The 19,289-nt window shown below is 43.0% G+C and overlaps 1 long non-coding RNA gene across 1 annotated transcript in view; it reads left to right on the plus strand.

Moving 5' to 3' along the window:
* LOC126297686 (uncharacterized) overlaps positions 1-19,078 on the plus strand; it is an 88,325-nt gene extending 69,247 nt beyond the window's left edge. Inside the window, exon 3 of the long non-coding RNA XR_007552565.1 lies at positions 18,817-19,078. This is a non-coding gene — a long non-coding RNA (uncharacterized LOC126297686). The remainder of the gene's footprint in view (positions 1-18,816) is intronic.
* The last annotated feature ends 211 nt before the right edge of the window (positions 19,079-19,289 follow it).

Here is a 19,289-nt window from a genome sequence, read left to right on the forward strand (position 1 = left end):
TTCGAACCAATAACAAACTTTCAATAAAATTACGTTCTGCCACCACTAGAGCATCCCATCAGACACATACAAATTCACATGTAGGAACTGTAATAACTTCTACATTGACGAAAAAGGAAGAAATTTCAACGGCAGATATAAAGAATACATTGTAAACAGCAAAAATAATCAGTAGAGCTTCTTTCTACATTTGAAAAATCGAAACTACACTGCGGATACAATCGAAATTACACTCCATATCCTGTGAAGTACACCAGAAGATCTAGCAATAAACAACATTCCTGAAGAATTGAAAATCTGTATACGCAACAGAAAATACCCGCAAGAAATAGTAAACGAGCATATAGAATTTAGATGGAAATACTGACTCACATACTTTATTGGACTTTTAGAACACGAAAAAATCGTGAATCGGAACAAAGTGAACAACCAGAGACAATCGTGGCAAAATTTAATAAAATAATATCGCTGTTCATGTTCACAATTCTGTAAATAAGTAACGTCGTAAGAGTAGAAATGTCAAACAACTGCGAAAAAATAATTATTATATTATTTTCAATATATTTACGTCATTTAACATCTAATCAAAACATTGACAGTTATAAGATAGTTCACTACCGACGTAATATGGACGTCACATCATCCTAGACGTGAGTACAATAAATACTGTTCAGCCAGAACATTATGACCACCTACCCAATAGTCGGTATGTCGACCTTTGAGACGGATAACAGCCGCAATGCATAGTGGCATGGAAGCAGTGAGGCCTTGGTACGTCGCTGGAGGGAGTTGCCACCACATCTGCACACAGAAGTCTCCTAATTGCCGTAAATTCCGGGGAGGGGGGCGATGAGCTCTAACGCCACGTTTAGTCACATCCGAGATGTGTTCGATCGGGTTCAGATCTGGCGAGTTGGAGGGCACTATATCAATTGGAACTCTCGCCACTGTGTTCCTCGAACCACTCCATCACACTCCTGGCCTTGTGACATGGCGCATTACCTTGCTGAAAAATACCACTGCCGTCGGGATACAAGATCTTCATGAAGGGGTGTACGTGGTCTGCAACCAGTGTACTACACTCCTTCGCCTTCATGTGGCCTTGCACGAGCTCAATTAGACCAATGGATGCCCACGTGAATGTTCACCAGAGCATAATGGAGTCCCCGTCAGCTTGCATCCTTCCCGCGGTACAGGCGTCAAGAGCTGTTCCCCTGGAAGACGACGGATCGGCGCCCTCCCATCGGAATGATGAAGAAGGTATCGGGATTCATCAGACCATGAAACACACTGCCACTGTGCCTACACCCAGTTCCGATAGTCTCGTGCCCATTTCAGTCGCAGTTGCCGAGGTCGTTGTGTTAACATTGCCACATGCTGCGGAGACCCATCGTTAGTAGTTTTCGGTGCACTGTGCGTTCAGACACTCTTGTACTTTGCCCAGCATTGAAGTCTGATGTTAGTTCCGCCACAGTTCACCACCTGTCCAGTTTCAGTCTGCCCAGCCTACGACATAATGCGGCGTGACCGTCCAAATGGCTCAAATGGCTCTGAGCATTATTGGACTTAACTTCTGAGGTCATCAGTCCCCTAGAACTTAGAACTATTTAAACCTAACTAACCTAAGGACATCACACACATCCATGCCCGAAGCAGGATTCGAACCTGCAACTGTAGCGCCTAGAACCGCTCGGCCACCCCGGCCGGCGTGGCCGTCCAACCCCACGACGTCTGTATGTGGTTTCACCATGGTTTTCCACGTGTTGAAGGCACTCGCCACGGCAGTCCTCCGACACCCGACAAGTTGTGCAGTTTCCGAAATGCTCGTGCCGAGCCTCTGGGCCATCACAATCTGCCCTCGGTCAAAGTCAGATAGATCGCGCGCCTTCCCCATTTTACTCGCGGACAGCAAGCTGACGGATACTACATGCTCGCCAGATGACGCTGCTATCGCTTGGACTGGTTTATATCGATAGTAGGCCGGTGGTCATAGTGTTCTGGCTAATCAGTGTAGTCCCAAAATTGTGTTCGCACGTACTTGACAATGGCGATAAATGCCGAAACAGCCTAATAGAGATTAATTATTAGAAACAGCTACTCTGTTGCATCTTTTTAATAATAATGTCATTATCTGATGCATATGTTAGTGTGAATTGCAGAGTAGTCGTGTAAATGTGGATGAAATGTTACAGAATGTCAGTAGACGAGGCGTGATTATAACTCAGACAGCGAGTGTTCCAATTAAATTTGTTTTATTTGGCTTTGCAAATTGACGTGGATTCAGTATCAGTGAACAGCTGCGGTATTGCCTTAAGTTTTTTAGAAATGGTGATAGCACCTGTCAATAGTTTTGTTTTCTAATTCCGAGTACTGTTGGACGCAAACAGCAGACAAATTGCGTGCGATTAGCCTATATTTGAATGAAAGCAATTTTTTAAAGGCTGTCCTGCCCTTCGCTTCCTGCGTGAAATAAGTCTACCGCAAGGACGATGAATGCACGTGACAGCGGCACGCGATTCTCGGGCAGGTGGTGCCATTAAATTAATGAAGCCACACCTAAGTCTGCGTGCTACGTCACGTCGCCACATCCGGGAGAGACACATGGCTTCCGCCAACTCAGCAGACAGGGGCACCACCTATCTGAAAATTTCGGAAAACAGACTAGTTCTGAAAGAGTATAACTGAGTGAAGGGTGTGTCTCGCGAGTCGTCAGAGGCTATTTTCTTTAGTGCTTCTGCAGATATGAGCAGTTTCATTTTCTAAATGTCTAAGTAGAGTCAGTTTAAAGAAGTACTGCTTATCACTTTTTTCACGCGATGCCCAGCGTCAACGGAAAAGGTTGCTTTATTTATCACTACAAATGAAACGTTTTACACGTAAATACCACACATGGATTAAGCATAAGGTCTATACCGACAGTCCGGCTCCTACAAGATTGTCTGAGGAGCGATCTCAAAAAAAAAAAAAGTGTGTGAATTCCTGAGGGACCAAACTGCTTAGGTCATCGGTCCCTAGACTTACTCACTACTTAAACTAACTTAAACTAACTTATGCTAAGAACAACACATACAAACCTATGCCCGATGAAGAGCGATCTATGATTGTGAGACATGTGATGAGCATGTCGCGAATCTCTCCAACCGTTATTGCCAGTAGATTAATGCTGATAATGGCGCTGCTTCTTTATTCAAGCAGCTTATCATTTGGCCTCACGAGGCTCAGTGACGTCGTTCCAGACCGGGAATCGAACCAGTGTCCTTAGATGCCGAAGGCAAAACTTTAACCATTCCTTTTCGTTATTACCTATCTCTTTCTTTATCATTTTTCGCTAGCAGCTCTTTTCAGATATCGTATGAGCCCTTTTTCATTCTATCAATGAAAACTTCACCTGATTTTTAGGGTTCATAAGTCGGCAGAAACGAAGCCATCATAGGATCAATTTGCTGTCTGTCCGTCCGACTGTTAAGAGTCCTATTTCTCAGGAACGGATAGGCGTATCAAGTTCTAATTTATGTCACCTACTAAAGTCTACGGTCTCTTAGCGCTGTATAAAGTTTAAACTTCTAAGTCAGTGATGCTCAACGTTTTTAGACTTGGGATCTATTACATGCAATTTAGTCCATTTAGAGATTTACTGACTTAAAAAATCAGAAAGGTTTAAGCACAAAACAACGCCGTAGCCAACATTAACCTTTTAACTACACAAAATACATAAGAGGTAATTTCCCTTCCGTCAAAAGTAGTAGACTTACTACTTAGTTTTCAAGATATTAGTCGTGTGAAAAAAAATTCGGTAGTTCTGACTGTATTTCAGGAACGTGTTTCACATTTAATTTCTATAACCGTGCTTTGAGAAGGCCAAGTTTTTGCGTGAAACACTTTATAGAAGACCCAAGATTTACGACAGTTAGGTTTTTTCCTCGAAGTTCTTTGTTTAACCCATTACAAATGTTACTAATGTCAGATCCAACAACCAGAACAAATCATACAGTTGGGAGACATCTTCCTCTCTTTCAGACGTAAAAGATTTTATAGCTGGCAGAGGCTCACTAAATCTGTTTAGAATCATACCTCTACTGAGCCATCGAACTTCGTCTGCAAATCAGGCCTCTATACAGGCATGTTTTCCTGTTTTTAGCTGCACTCATTTTTCTCAGACATATGCAAGAGGAAAGACTGCTTCTTGGTGCGAGCGTTGAAGGTGATGAAATTTAGATTGAGGCGAAAGAGGTGAAGATAGTTATGTCAGATTTACAGCCTACAATTACCGTGCGAAACACTCATTGTAAAGAAACTGAAATTTTACGAAATACAGCTTATTTAAACATACTTCTGGCAAAGCTATTGAATGATCGACTCATAGAGCCATGGCGACCGATAGGTCTAAATCACTGCACTCAAAAGATAAGACCATTTATGTCACATATTTTAGTACTCGCAAACTCACTCATCAAAATCCATACAGTGCTTTCCATTCACCAAGAATCATAAAATTTGGCAAGAAGCGATTTAACACAGAACAAGAATAGGAAAAAATCCACAAAAATATTAACTCGTAATTATATCACATGCAAAAAATAATTTTTTGCCATTTGTCATCCGACTGCCTGCCTGTCCATCCCTTAACACCCACTTATCTCAAGAACGGGTAAAAGTATCAAGCTGAGGTTTATGTCACATATCAAGGTCTCTGGTTCCTTGGCAGTGTAAAAATGTAAGCTTCTAAGTCTATGCAGTCAAAAGATAGGGCCATTAATGTCACATATTTTGATACTCATAAACTCACACGTCAAAACCTAAATCCCGTTGACCTAGAATCATGAAATTTGCCAAGAAGCAAAATTTCACAATAGAAGCAAAGGGGAAAAATCGGAAAATTGTTAATTTGTAATTAAATCAGAAATTTGTTAATTTGCAGTTATACCATATGAAAAAACATTTTTTGTCCTTTATTATCCGATTGTCTGTTAAGACCCCTTTTTCTCAGGAACGGGTAAACATTTGAAGTTCAAATTTATGTCACATACAAAGATCTACGATCACTTGGCGTTGCAAAAAATTTGGGCTTCGAAGCCAACGAAATCATGTATGTCACATATTTTGATACTCGTAAACTCACTCTCCGTTGACCCAGAATCTGCTGTGACAGTTCTAGAGTCATTCAAAGAAAGTCTGGTTATTATTCCACAACACCTCGACGAAGGAACGCACCTGGACTGCCTGCTGAATACTCTGCTTGGGCTGCTGAGAATATGTCTTTGGCAATACGACAGGTTATGTGGTTTCTGCATGACTGAGCAAACCCCATTTCCGCATTACAGTTCGCTGACACCTCAACATAGCCTTCCCTGGAGACTGAATAGGACGCGAAGACCCTGTAGCATGGCCTGCTAGATCACCGGACTTAAAGCCCCTGGATTTTTACCTCTGGAAGCATCTCAAAGCGTTGTGCGTGCTGAATCAATTACTGACGTGCAGATCTTTCAACAGCTTGTTCACGATGCCTGCTATTCGGAGAGAAGCCGTAACGTGCAAAAGATTGCAGCAATCCATGGTGCGACGTGTGAACTCCTGCATTGCATCCAATGGAGGCCACTTTGAACATTTGTTGTGACGTGGATGCGATGCAGCTCTGTACTGTGTTCCGGGACGATTTGTTGTTGTTGCACGCACACCGTCCCTTTCGGGACACATGTTTATGGCACCTTTCTTCCTTCATTTCTAGTCGGGAATCCGTCCCTGGAGTTTATCGGTTTTATTAATGTTCACCCCAAATACACACATTAACAGGCGCCGGCGCCTATAACTTTGACGCTCTATTTTGTCAAATGTATATTTGTGAAAATGTTATTTCCTGACAGTATCAGGGTCGAGATAAGCGATCTATGATAATAATAATGTACTATGTGAGACACTGCTAGACTCTGCACTACGAACTGTCCATTGACCGAAAGCGGTTTTGTTTTATGGATGGTTGCAGTTGTTTTCTCCTTGACGTAACAACAAACAATATGCACCTTAAGATTAATCCTCGCTTTAAGTCAACTTTCTTTTTTGTATTTTTCGGTATTAATGGAGCATTTTGCTGTTTGGATTTCATCCTCAACGAGAAGTTTTATCTATATAATCAAATTCTCATAAACTTCAAGTAAACTCTGAGTTGCGTACACTTGTGTGGCATCTACCGGCATCACCTTACAAAATAAGTTCTTAATATCCTTAAGTCGTCTGTGGCTCGTGGACTCGCGGTAGCGTTCTCGCTTCCCGAGAATGTGGTACCGGGTTCCATTCCCGACGGGGTCAGAGATTTTCACCTGCCCGGGATGACTGGGTGTTGTGTCGCCTTCATCATCATCATTGATCTCCATTACGGTCGGAGAAAGGCATCGGCAAACCACCTCCATTAGGAACTTACCTAATACGGCAGAGTCGGTCTCCCGCATCGTTCCCCTACGCTCTGTCAAAAAGCATGGGACTTCATTTCATTTCCATCCTGAAGTTGGTTCACTGTTTTAATTAAGAGGTATTTGATTCCTAGTTTCACCTGTTATTACTGTATTCCACTTAACTGCACTTAATATTTGTATTATAAACATAATACATTTTTCTGTGTGGTACCTTTCGTTCAGATGTGTGTTAAAGAACAGACACCAATTTGATCCTGCAGACACTATGAATCAAGATATAATGGAATTAAAGACTCCTACTTGCTGGGTAGATGTCCTGACCACTACACCATCTGGACACAGTAAATAGCACAACCTCATGGATTACCCTAGCACGCCCCCGGTGAGATCCAGTTTATCCAAACACTGCTGATATAGTGACCCTGCTCAGTAGTCTTATTACGTGTAGGATCTCGCCGATTCACGTAAGAGTCTGAATTTGATGTCATCTGCACTGAAGGGATCACTGGCCGTCTTCTCCTTCGTTATATACATATATGTGGTGTCTGTTCTTTCAGACATATTAAATTAAGGCGGGGACGGACATGTCCAAAAGAACAAACACCACAGATATACAATTGAGGCCAATGATCCCGTAAGTGCAGATGACATCAAATTCAGACTCTTACGTGAATCGGCGAGATCCTACACGTAATAAGACTACTGAGCAGGGTCACTATATCAGCAGTGTTTGGATAAACTGGATCTCACCGGGGGCGTGCTAGGGTAATCCATGAGGTTGTGCTATTTACTGTGTCCAGATGGTGTAGTGGTCAGGACATCTACCCAGCAAGTAGGAGACCCGGGTTAGGATCCTGGTGCTGCACAAATTTTCAACGTGACATATTGATATAAATCAATGCCCACTGGCAGCTAATGTCTTTAACTCCTTTGTGTCATAATACGCTTTATTTAAAATCCGGTTACAGTAGTGCCACATATCGGCATCTAGTTATCCTGTGAATCATAACACGTAAGACCAGTCAGTGTGCTCGTTGTTCTGAAATGAGCCCACACCTCTGTTGTTGACTGATCCAACGTTACAGCTGCCAGTTTGTTCACTGGTCTGTATAGGAAACGTAACACCTGTTGTTATTAAATGGTACAACGTTAGTGTGAAGTGTGTATGACGTTTTTACATGTTTCATTAAGAAAGATTTATCTTCTTAAACTTACACTGGAGTAAAGATGCATTGTGTAGTGTTTGTTATACTTAGTTTATTTACATTTTTTAAGTATTCCTTACGTAATGTTTCATCGATTTATAACGTGCAAAACTGTCCTGTGGTCGCTTTCGTGAACAAGCATATATTTCTTTAATTTGTTCTAATGAAAGAAAACTTAATTCGTGTCCTCCGGCATACCTGCTCGTAATTGATACACGAAAATCTATCCCACAGATTTTCTTTTCTACGCAGAATCAACAGTCACTAGTTTTGCATGGTTCAACTGAGTTAAGCTTTCCATTTGTTGTTATTGTTTCATTCGCTACGTGATGCCAAATTTGACCGCTTAGTTAAGTGCTTGTCGAATATGTTTACCCATATTGACATCCAGTTTCTGTCGGTATATTTCCTTCGGATGTTGTTCATTTCGGATTTGTGGAGCATCTCTTTATACACATTCGCAGCTTTCGTGAAAGTTTTGTATCGTATCCGGTCCATTATGCAATATAGGCTGACACTTACAACGGAACCAAACACTTCGTGTACTACGTATTCAGGCTTTGTGGCCAGCGGCATAGAGTGTAAAATGCCTCTCACGTCGACACTGCGGCCCCAAATCGAACCTCCCGCGGCACCGCACGTTCGCCTTGGCAAGCGCGCCTAACTGTATCGCGCAGTTCGCCGCAACTGTTGCCTCTGGTTCGGACCAGAATAACAGACACTATAGATGTGCAGACCATGGGTTGCCAAGTTATGCCGGCAGTTCTAATTATCATCTTCTTGCTTTGCGAAATCCCTGTAGCTTTTGTTTCGGAGTTGCTTAATATACGAGGCGTGTTTTTTAAGTAAGTACCATTTTGAAATTTAAAAAAAAGACGTGCTAATATATCTCAATAGTTTTATTTACATGAAAGCCTGTACCTTAATCTACTTTTCTACATAATTTACGTCAATATTGAGGCACTTGTCACAACGTTGTACCAGTTTTTGAATACGCTCCTCATAGAAGTCTGCCGCCTGACTTGTTAACCACTGCGTCACCCCTGTTTGGACTTCGTCAGCGTCTTGAAGACGCTGACAACCCTGGTGTTTCTTCAAGTGCAGGAACAGATGGTAGTCACTGGGCGCAAGATCGGGGCTGCGCGGAGGATGATCTAGAAATTCCCATCGAAAAGATGTGATGAGATCTTTGGTCTGATTCGCCACATGCGGACGAGCATTGTCTTGCAGCAAAACGATGCCCTTGCTCAACTTCCATGAACTGTTGCTTTGATTCTGGTGTGGCGTAGGCCCGTAACAATTTGGCTTAAGAAATCATAGACGTCGTTGTGGTACCGCTCAAGCAAAGTCAATGCACTGTCTAAACGTTTGGTTTTGTGCACATCCGTCAACATTTTCGGTACCCAACGTGCGCACAATTTTCGGTAATTCCAGTGCTCGGTCACAATGCCATACAAAACACTACGAGAAACATTAGAAAAGTCATCCCGCAAGGAGGAAATCGTAAAGTGCCTGCTTTCTCTCACCTTATTGTCCACTTCCTGCACCAAGCTTTCATTAACGACCGAAGGACGCCCACTCCCGTTGCTCATCATGCACATTTGTGCGGCCATCTTTAAATCCTCTCACCTACTTTCTTCCCATTCCATCACTCATAATGTTTTCTCCGTAAACTGCACAGATCTCACGATGAATAACGCTCGCTTTTAGGCCTTTAGCACTAAGAAATCTTATAACAGCCAGTACTTCACAGTCGGCGGAACTCACGATTATTGGAGGCATCTTAAACCCTCAGTTCTATCTATCTATCGCTTGAGCCTCGTCCCGCAGTTACGCAGGGTCAGCCATCGTTAATCGGGTTTGTCATGTTAATGTTCAAGGGGTGCCTGGATGCTCTTCCTGCCGTTATCCTGTGCCGCCCAGGACGGAATTAGTGTACCCTAACTGTCTGTGTCGAGTGTAATCCATGGAATAGTGCGAAAGTGTTCAGATGTCTGCGAGCCGTGTAACTGAAGCGGAACATTGGGACCAGCCCGGTATTCACCTAGCGGGATGTGGAAAACTGCCTAAAAACCACATCCAGGCAGGCCGGCACATCGGCTTTCGTCGTTAATCCACCGGGCGGACTCGATCCGGGGCCGGCGCGCCTACCCGAGTCCAGGAAGCAGCGCGTTAGCGCTCTCGGCTACCCTGACGAGTTGCAACTTAAACACTCAGTACACAATGTACACCAGGAAGAATCAGACTAATCAGACTGTAATGGTGTCAGTACGTAGATTAAGGTACAGGCTTTCATGTAAAATAAAATTATTGAGATATCTTAGCACGTCTTTTTTGAACTTCAAAACGGTACTTACTTAAAAAAACACGCCTCGTACAAGACGAGTCGTACAAAACAAGACACACGGTTTATTTTATGAACAGTTCAAGAATTGAAACGATTTTGGAAAATTCGTGATTTCGCGCAATAGCTGTGTGTCACTGTTAAAACCATCAGTTTTGGTCAAATTACAGACTATTCTTAGGTGATCATAGGCGATCAAAAAGACCATAATTATGCACAATGATCACAAACAAATGCAATCATCATACGTCCAAGAAACAGCCGTCACAACGAACACAAAAGTATGTTAGTGCCCTTGGGGGTCAGAACAAGATTTAAGTTTAGAACCCGTTATGTGATGAATATCTGCACAAGTAGGATGAATATTGGCCTGTTGCTCCATGGCAGGGCTGGCCACGCGTGTTACAGTTCCCACGTGCAGGGAGTGCGCGCCGCGTGCAGATCAAAGCCCGGCCTCTCAGTCGGCTTTGCCCGGTCCTTCTAGGAAGTACCCGGAATAGCATTGCGGTGCCGCATATTTCGTTCGGCACAACCCTCTGAGTTCGGCAGAATCGCGATGTCAGCGCTGTCTACTCTTCGCTGTTTGTTCGTGGTATGAAGGACATTCACAGACCTAGAGGCTGCTCAAAAACAGGCAGCTAACGATGTGTCGAATTCTTTAAAATAAACAGGAGTGGAAAAGAGAGGGATAAGAACTGTCAGTTCGCATAAGCGATAGGTACTTCATATCTGCAACGAATCAACATTAGAATACCGCGAAGAAAGAATTTAAAGATTTAGTTGACAATGAAAGAGCAAAAAATTACAACGATCGACAGACGGGATTCATTGTTCTGTATATCAAGAAACACTTTGTGCTATATTTGCAGGCGTGAAGCACGTGGGGAAATTGGCGGTACGAATAGTAAAATTTCTGAAGCTGCACGTACTATTCCATTGTCGGTTGCAACAGTTTTCATTGGAACCGAACGATGAGTATGGAAACTATATGTTACTGCAAAGTACGTTGGTAAAGGCAATGGGCATGCCTGTAACTATTTTTCGATTTCAAACTCGCTATTGTTGAATTTGTGAAGGAAAAAGTGGTGCAGGAACGAAAATTAGAAGATGCGGAATAGATTTCAGACTTCGCATTTTAAGTGGACTTTATTGCACATTGTCCACAGTAAGGTAACTTTCTCTCATCTGATGGGGCTCCATTAAAAAAGAAAATCGTACTGTAGAAGGAACACATTCTGACAAAGAGAATCCAGTTCCCTAAACTCACTGACATTAAAGAAAACGCTAGGTTCAAAGGATTCATTGTGGCCTTCAAAGAATTACTGTGATAGTTTTATAAAGTTTTTTTTAGGGCACAGTCAATCTTACATCTGTTTTCGAACTGTTTCGAGATTGTTTGCCGTTTCAGTTGAAAGCGTCCCTGTGCACGTGCAGATCTGACTGATACGCAAGGTACTTCCAACTATAATGACAAATCTTTTTACGTTAAAACTGTCCAGGACGTCTACTATGCCTTTCTCCGGTAGAGTTTCCAAGTCTCCATATTGTGGTTGCAAAAATGCTACAATACTTCGTTCGACGAATTTGTGTGAAAGACCTTTTCTTGAGGATGAGGTCCCATACTCCGGGGAGCGTAGGGTACGATGTGGAAGACCCGCGCCGCTGTACTAGCAAGGTCCGAGTGGAGGTGGTTTGCTATTGCCTTCCTCAGACCGTAATGGGGATAAATGAGTATGATAAAGACGACACAACAACACCCATTAACCTCGAGGCAGGAGAAATCCCTGACCCCGCCGGGAATCGAACCCGGGACCCCGTGGGCAGGAAGCGAGAACGCTACCGCAAGACCACGAGCTGCAGGGAACTAAATAAGTCACGATTACGTGACAACTTGAGAGAGAGAATTTGTGAAATTATCTGCCTCTGATGGGATGCCAATAGTGTGTACCAGACAAAAATTATAGTATAGGATGTCAAATTAAACACCTTTCAGCCGTCTAGTTTCCAAATTCGTTTTATTTGGCTACCAGTTTGAGTGTTTTACTACGCCATCTTCAGGCCCCTGACCGACGTGTAGGAAGATTCTACCTCGGTTCTTATCAAAACAGGGGCCAGTAATACTGGTATTAGTAGATTTTTGCTATAGCGATCATTTCAACCATCATCTGCCTACCGTTAGATAAACATTCAAACCAAACCACTCAAAGCTGAAAACCAGTCATTTCCAAAAACCGGAAATCACTAATAAGGACGTAAAAGGATAATATTTTAATCGAAATTGCTGCCAAAACCATCGTAACGACCGGAGAGCGGTGTGCTTACCACACGCCCCTCCTATCCGCATCCTCAACTAAGGATGACACGGCGGTCGGATGGTCCCGATGGGCCACTTGTGGCTTGAAGACGGAGTGCTTTTTTTGGTGCCAAAGTAAAAAAAGGAAATGTCTTCTGTTGATGAAGAAAAATAGATTAGGGTGTTATATTATCTAATCGGAAGTCTCCGGACACTTAATAGTTGATATTAAAATGGTAGGTCTCCACCTTTTGCTTTTATGACAACCTGAACTCCGCTGGAAGCACTTTCGATAAGTTGTTTGAATAACTGTGGATGAATGGCAGCCCATTCTTCCTCAAGAGCCGAAAACAGAGAAGGTAATGATGTTTGACGCTGTGGTCTAGAGCGAACTCAACTTCCTAAATCAATCCAAAGATATTCCATTGGGTTCAGAGCGAGACTGTGGGCAAGCTAGTCCATTTCAGGACTGTTGTTGACTACAAACCATTTCCTCACAGATGCTGCTTTATTACAGGGCTATCGTCATGGTGCCACAAACAATCATCGTCTCCGAACTATGCTTTTACTATACGCAGTAAACAATGCTGCGAAATGGGCTCATATGCATCAGCGTTTAAGGCTTTCTTAACAACGATATCGAAGCCACATGCTAACTACAAAAAAACCCATACCATACACCACCTCCTTCATACTTCACTGTTCGTACTACATATGACTGGTAACGTTCTCTAGTCATTCGCCAAGCACAAACACTTCCATCGGATTGGCACAGAGTGTAGCGAGATTCATCATTTCACATCACTTGTTTCCAGTCATCCACTGCCCAAAACCGTCGCTTAACACCGACTACAGAAATGGACCGCTGATAAGGAGCTGATCTATCATCTTACCCCATGCTTTTTAACCCCTACGCACAATCATTCTGGTAACTGCATTGCTAGTAGCAGCACTGAACTCCCGTCATTCATTCCGCTGATTTCAAGAAATTTGTTACACCCCCTCTCCCCTCCTGCCCCACTCCCCCTTCTCTCTCTCTCTCTCTCTATCTCTCTCTCTCTCTCTCTCTCTCTCTCTCTCTCTCTTCCCGCGCCCCGCCATATTCAACGGTCCCTGTCCGTACAGCAGATCTACTTGGTGTTGGTTTAGCTGTGGTTGTTTCTTCGCGTTTCCACTTCACAATCACGGCACCGACAGTCGACTTGTGCACCTTAGGAGGGGTGGAACGTCGCGATAGATTTGTTGCTCAGGTGACATCCAATGGCTAATCCACGTTCCAAGTCAATGAGCTCTCCTGATCGATCCATTCTGCTGTTACTCCTTCTCTACTAACAACATTCTACTACTGGCCTCTTTACCCGCATTACATATGGGCGTCCGGATACTGACGATCAGATAGTGTGTTTGGCACTTAGAAAGACAACAAGGCACAGAGGATAAAGCAAAGAGGCGCCACATAGTACCTTCTTAATATCGTCTGATGGGTTTGGATATACACTATGTGATATAAAGTATCCGGACACCTGGCTGAAAATGACTTACAAGTTCGTGGCGCCCTCCATCGGTAATGCTCGAATTCGATACGTTGTTGGCCCACTCTTAGCCTTGATGACAGCTTCCACTCTCGCAGGCATACGTTCAATCAGGTACTGGAAGGTTTCTTGAGTAATGGGAGCCCATTTCTCACGGAGTGCTGCACTGAGGAGAGGTATCGATGTCGGTCGGTGAGGCCTGGCACGAATTAGGCGCTCCAAAATATCCCAAAGGTGTTCTGTAAGATTCAGGTCAGGGCTCTGTGCAGGTCAGTCCATTACAGGGAGGATACTGTCATGTAACCGCTCCACCACAGGCCGTGCATTATGAACAGCTGCTCGATCGTGATGGAAGATGCAATCGCCATCCCCGAATTGCTCTTCACCAGTGCGAAGCAAGAAGGTGCTTAAAACATCAGTGTAGGCCTGTGCTGTGATAGTGCCACGCGAAACAACAAGGGGTGCAAGCCCCCTCCATGAAAAACGCGACCACACCATAACAAAACCGCCTCCAAATTTTACTGTTGGCACTACACACGCTGGGAGATGACGTTCACCGGGCATTCGGCACACCCACACCCTGCCATCGGATCGCCACATTGTGTACCGTGATCCGTCGCTTCACACAACGTTTTTCCCCTGTTCAATCGTAGAATGTTTACGCTCCTTATAACAAGCGAGGCGTCGTTTGGCATTTACCGGCGTGATGTATGGCTTATGAGCAGCCGCTCGACCATGAAATCCAAGTTTTCTCATCTCCCGTCTAGCTGTCATAGTACTTGCAGTGGATCCTGATGCAGGTTTGAATTCCTGTGTGATGGTGTGGATAGATGTCTGCCTATTACACATTACGACCCTCTTCAACTGTCGGCGGTCTGTGTCAGTCAACAGACGAGGTCGGCCTGTACGTTTTTATGCTGTACGCGTCCCTTATGCTTCCACTTCACTATCACATCGAAAACAGTGGACCTAGGGATGTTTAGGAGTGGGGAATCTCATGTACACGTATGACACTAGTGATCCCCAATCACCTGACTACGTTCGAAGTCCGTGAGTTCCGCGGAGCGCCCCATTCTGTTCTCTCACGATGTCTAATGACGACTGAGGTCACTGATCTCGCAGTAGGTGGCAGCGCAATGCATCCAATATGAAAAATGTATGTTTTGAGGGGTGTCCGGATACTTTTGATCACATAGTGTATTTTATAGATCAGACAAGTGTTTTAGTTTTTAAATGTTCGGGCAATAAATTTTCTATTCTTTCTGTTCTCGGCAGTGCGGAGAATTTCCATCAGGAATTTTGCGTTTGCCATTAATAAACTCTATTGTCATTCCTAGTTCGTTAAGTCTGTTGCTATATCTCGACATTCTGTAAGGACAGTGTCTCACAACTTCACTTTCAGCAAAGTGCGAAACTGCACTGGCGACAGCACAACATACACGGTCCGTGCGGCTCCTTATGGTTCAAATGGCTCTGAGCACTATGGGACTTAACATCTGAGATCATCAGTCCCCTAGACTTAGAACTACTTAAACCTAGCCAACCTAAGGACATCACACACATCCATACCTGAGGCAGGATTAGAACCTGCGACCGAAGCAGCAGCGCGGTTCGGGACTGAAGCGCCTAGAACTGCTCGGTCACAACGGCCGGCCGTACGGCTCCCCACGTCGGAGATTCAAGTCCTCCCTCGGGCATGGGTGTGTGTGTTGTCCATAGCATAAATTAGTTTAAGTTAGATTAAGTAGTGTGTAGGCTTAGGGACCGATGACCTCATCAGTTTGGTCCCATAAGACCTTACCATAAATTTCCAAATTTCCAGCACAACATACGCGCTTTTTGTGCCGACGTTTAAACGAAAAGAGCACTTGCAACGTCGTGACTACTTTGTGCTCGTCCTGCAGAAATACTGTTCACTCACCTCGCGGTGATTTCTTCTTTTGCAATCTGATCCCCATGCCTTCCCTGTTAAAAACCAATGCCGTTACTCTATTGTAAAATCTGTGGTAGAACCAGTAACGTTATACGAATCCAATTGGTGCTACAAATGCCTTTCAGTATCAGGACGACTAAAGGACTGATTGGAAGGTAGTTTATGAGTGAAAACTTCCATTTATTTGCACACGTTGGTACAAAACAATGCTAAGCCTGTGCTAATCTTAAGTTCCAGTTTCAACACTCACACGCAATCACACTCACTCGGATTATCTGTGACAGAATGCTCGTCAACTATTACACAATTTGACCACTACGAATGTTCAGTTTGCGGTCCCTTCTTGTATAATCTGCATGCTGATTTAGTTTACATACTAAAATCGAAATTTCACTTGTTCGTTTTCCTCAGACGTTCGCAACCACTTTACGGCACTCCACAGTCAAGTTTTAGTGATCATTGTGCAAAATTATCACGCCTATTCAGAGTCCCTTATATCCACATCCGAACGTGATGATGGCTGAGCTCCGAACTGAATTTTTAGACTTCACAAAGCAGTTCATTAGCCCAGAAAATAAGCGCGAACGTACTCTCCTCTGACTGGCTGATACACATCATAGCCAATCCGATATTAGCATGAAACGGCGATATCCCACGTCTTTTATATTTGACCAGTCATAATTTAATAGCTTTAATGAACAATTAACTACATTAACAGATAGCAAAATAACTCCCTCTTTAGATTGCAGAATCATCGTAAAATGTTTCTTGTTTTCCTAGTCCCATAAACTGGCTAGTTGAACTTTATAAAATTACTCTGAAAGCATAATTGGCTTTCTCTGTACAATCACAGTTCTCACGCTTACGTATTCTTAGTTAATAGATATAAAAATATTAATTTAATATCTTACTTTCCATTCAAAGTAACATCTACATTAATAAGCAAATTAGCAATAATTAATGACAGTCTTGATAGTCGCAATAGCTACAGTTTTGCATCCAAGATATTTTTTTAACTTCTCGATATTTTCGTAGACTGTAAATGACACCTTTCGGCCGCTGTCGCAACTACTTGCAGCTAGCTACTGGATCAGAGCGCATCTGTCACGCGATAATCATGACTCATTGTCTGAATCTGTCTGCCCGCTACCTTACTTAACATAGGCGCCTCACACTCCTGAGAGGTGCGTCGTAGTACAGGAATAACACTGACAAGGAAAACTCCCATCGCACCCCCCTCCCCTCCCTCCCCTCCCTTGAGATTTAGTGGTAAGATGGCCCAGTGGATTAGCCCGTCAAAAGCTGTACACAGATCAAGCTTGAAAACAGGAAGAAGGTCTACTGAACTGTGAAAAAAGCAAAATAGAAACAGTGAACGGTCCCAGAACAGGAAGTGTAATAAAGAGCACCCTCAAGCAGCAGCGCCGTCGTGGGTCGTGATAAGCTAAATCATTATGGTTTGAGGGGGGCAGTGCACAAATGGTTTAATTCATACTTAACTGGAAGAATGCAGAAAGTTGAAATAAGTGATTCATGTAATGTTAAAACAACAGCTGATTCCTCAGACTGGGGGCCTATCAAGTACGGGGTCCCACAGGGTTCGGTCTTAGGTCCTTGACTGTTCTTGATATATATTAATGACTTACCATTCCACACTGATGAAGATGCAAAGTTAGTTCTTTTTGCTGATGATACAAGTATAGTAATAACATCCGAAAACCAAGAACTAAGTGATGTAATTGTAAATGATGTCTTTCACTAAATTATTAAGTGGTTCTCAGCAAACGGACTCTCTTTAAATTTTGATAAAACACAGTATATACAGTTCCGTACAGTAAATGGCACAACTCCAGTAATAAATATGGACTTTGAACAGAAGTCTGTAGCTAAGGTAGAATTTTCAAAATTTTTAGCTGTGGCCATTGATGAGAGGTGAAACTGGAAGCAACACATTAATGGTCTGCTGAAACGTCTGAGTTCAGCTACGTATGCTATTAAGGTTATTGCAAATTTTGGTGACAAGAATCTCAGTAAATTAGCTTACTATGCCTACTTTCATTCACTGCTTTCGTATGGCATCATATTCTGGGGTAATTCATCGTTGAGTAGAAAAGTATTCATTGCTCAAAAACGTGTAATCAGAATAATTGCTGGAGCCCACCCACGGTCATCCTGCAGACATCTATTTAAGGATCTAGGGATCCTCACAGTAACCTCACAGTATATATATTCACTTATGAAATTTGTTGTTGATAATCCTACAGAGTTCAAAAGTAATAGCAGTGTGCATAGCTACAACACCAGGAGAAAGGATGATCTTCACTATGCAGGGTTAAATCTGACTTTGGCACAGAAAGGGGTAATATATGCTGCCACAAAAGTCTTTGGTCACCTACCAAACAGCATCAAAAGCCTGACAGATAGTCAACCAACATTTAAAAATAAATTAAAAGAATTTCTAGATGACAACTCCTTCTACTCACTGGCAGAATTTTTAGATATAAATTAAGGTAAAAATAACTAGCTTAAACATTAGTGTCATGCAATATTTTGTGTAATGCAATACCTTGTGCAGACATATTTTATTAACCTGACACGTTCCACATCATTACGAAGTGTCGTATTCATGATCTATGGAACAAGTGTTAATCTAATCTAATCTAATCTAGTCATTTTGCTGGACTGGCAGCCGGGCGAGCCGTGTTCACAACTCCCTCGTGCCGTTTTTTTTGTTTTTTTTTGTTTTTCTTTTTTCCTCCTCAACATTATGAACTGTCCGTCCGGTCATTGAAATATTTGTTCTCTTACCGTAGTCTTAGCAGTTGTCATACTATCCATTGGTTATAGAATATCAGTCATGTGGTAAGAATACATTACTGTGGCAATTAAATCTGATGAATAGTGAGAGCAGGCGAGATACCACATAGACGCCTCACAGAAATGAAAACGACAAATAAAACGGGTGTGAACTATGTTGCAACAAAGGAATTGAAGAGTCAAGACTTCCAAAGCGGAACTCAACTTCAAAAACGTTAAAAACATGTTTTGACAGAGTACGGAGAAACTGTGTCATTGTAAAACTGCTGCGTTCATTTGTTGCAGCTGTTACAGCGTAAAGTGACGCGCCGGCACGACAGTCGGGAACGAGAGGGCTGTGAAGAAGAAGACGTCAGCCACTGCACGCTGACTCATCCCTTTCCACGACGACAACGCAACAGCAGCGGCCTCCAAGCGAAGAGAACATAAGCGCTGCGGCCGACCGGCCAGGTCAAGTTTTACAGTAGCTTCAACTCTAGTCATTTCGCTTGTACTATGTAGCATTGTCCACACTGAAGAAACTTGCTTATTTTGTCTGTCGGTCTTTGCTTGCGACACATTATGTAATTCTCAAAGTTTGGTATTGTCATGTACTTTTCGTAATAAAATTCATAATACGATTTGTTTGAATTGTTTGTCTAGTGATCCGAGAAAGCAGATTTCCTACACACTCCATTCCACGACGAGGCAGGATTCAACAGCAGCTTATGTGACACTTTTTTTTCATCATTTCTTTGGGTGTGGTCACCTTCACATTC

This window comes from Schistocerca gregaria, chromosome X, assembly GCF_023897955.1.
Source record: "Schistocerca gregaria isolate iqSchGreg1 chromosome X, iqSchGreg1.2, whole genome shotgun sequence".
In the NCBI taxonomy this organism is placed as follows: Eukaryota; Metazoa; Arthropoda; class Insecta; order Orthoptera; family Acrididae; genus Schistocerca; species Schistocerca gregaria.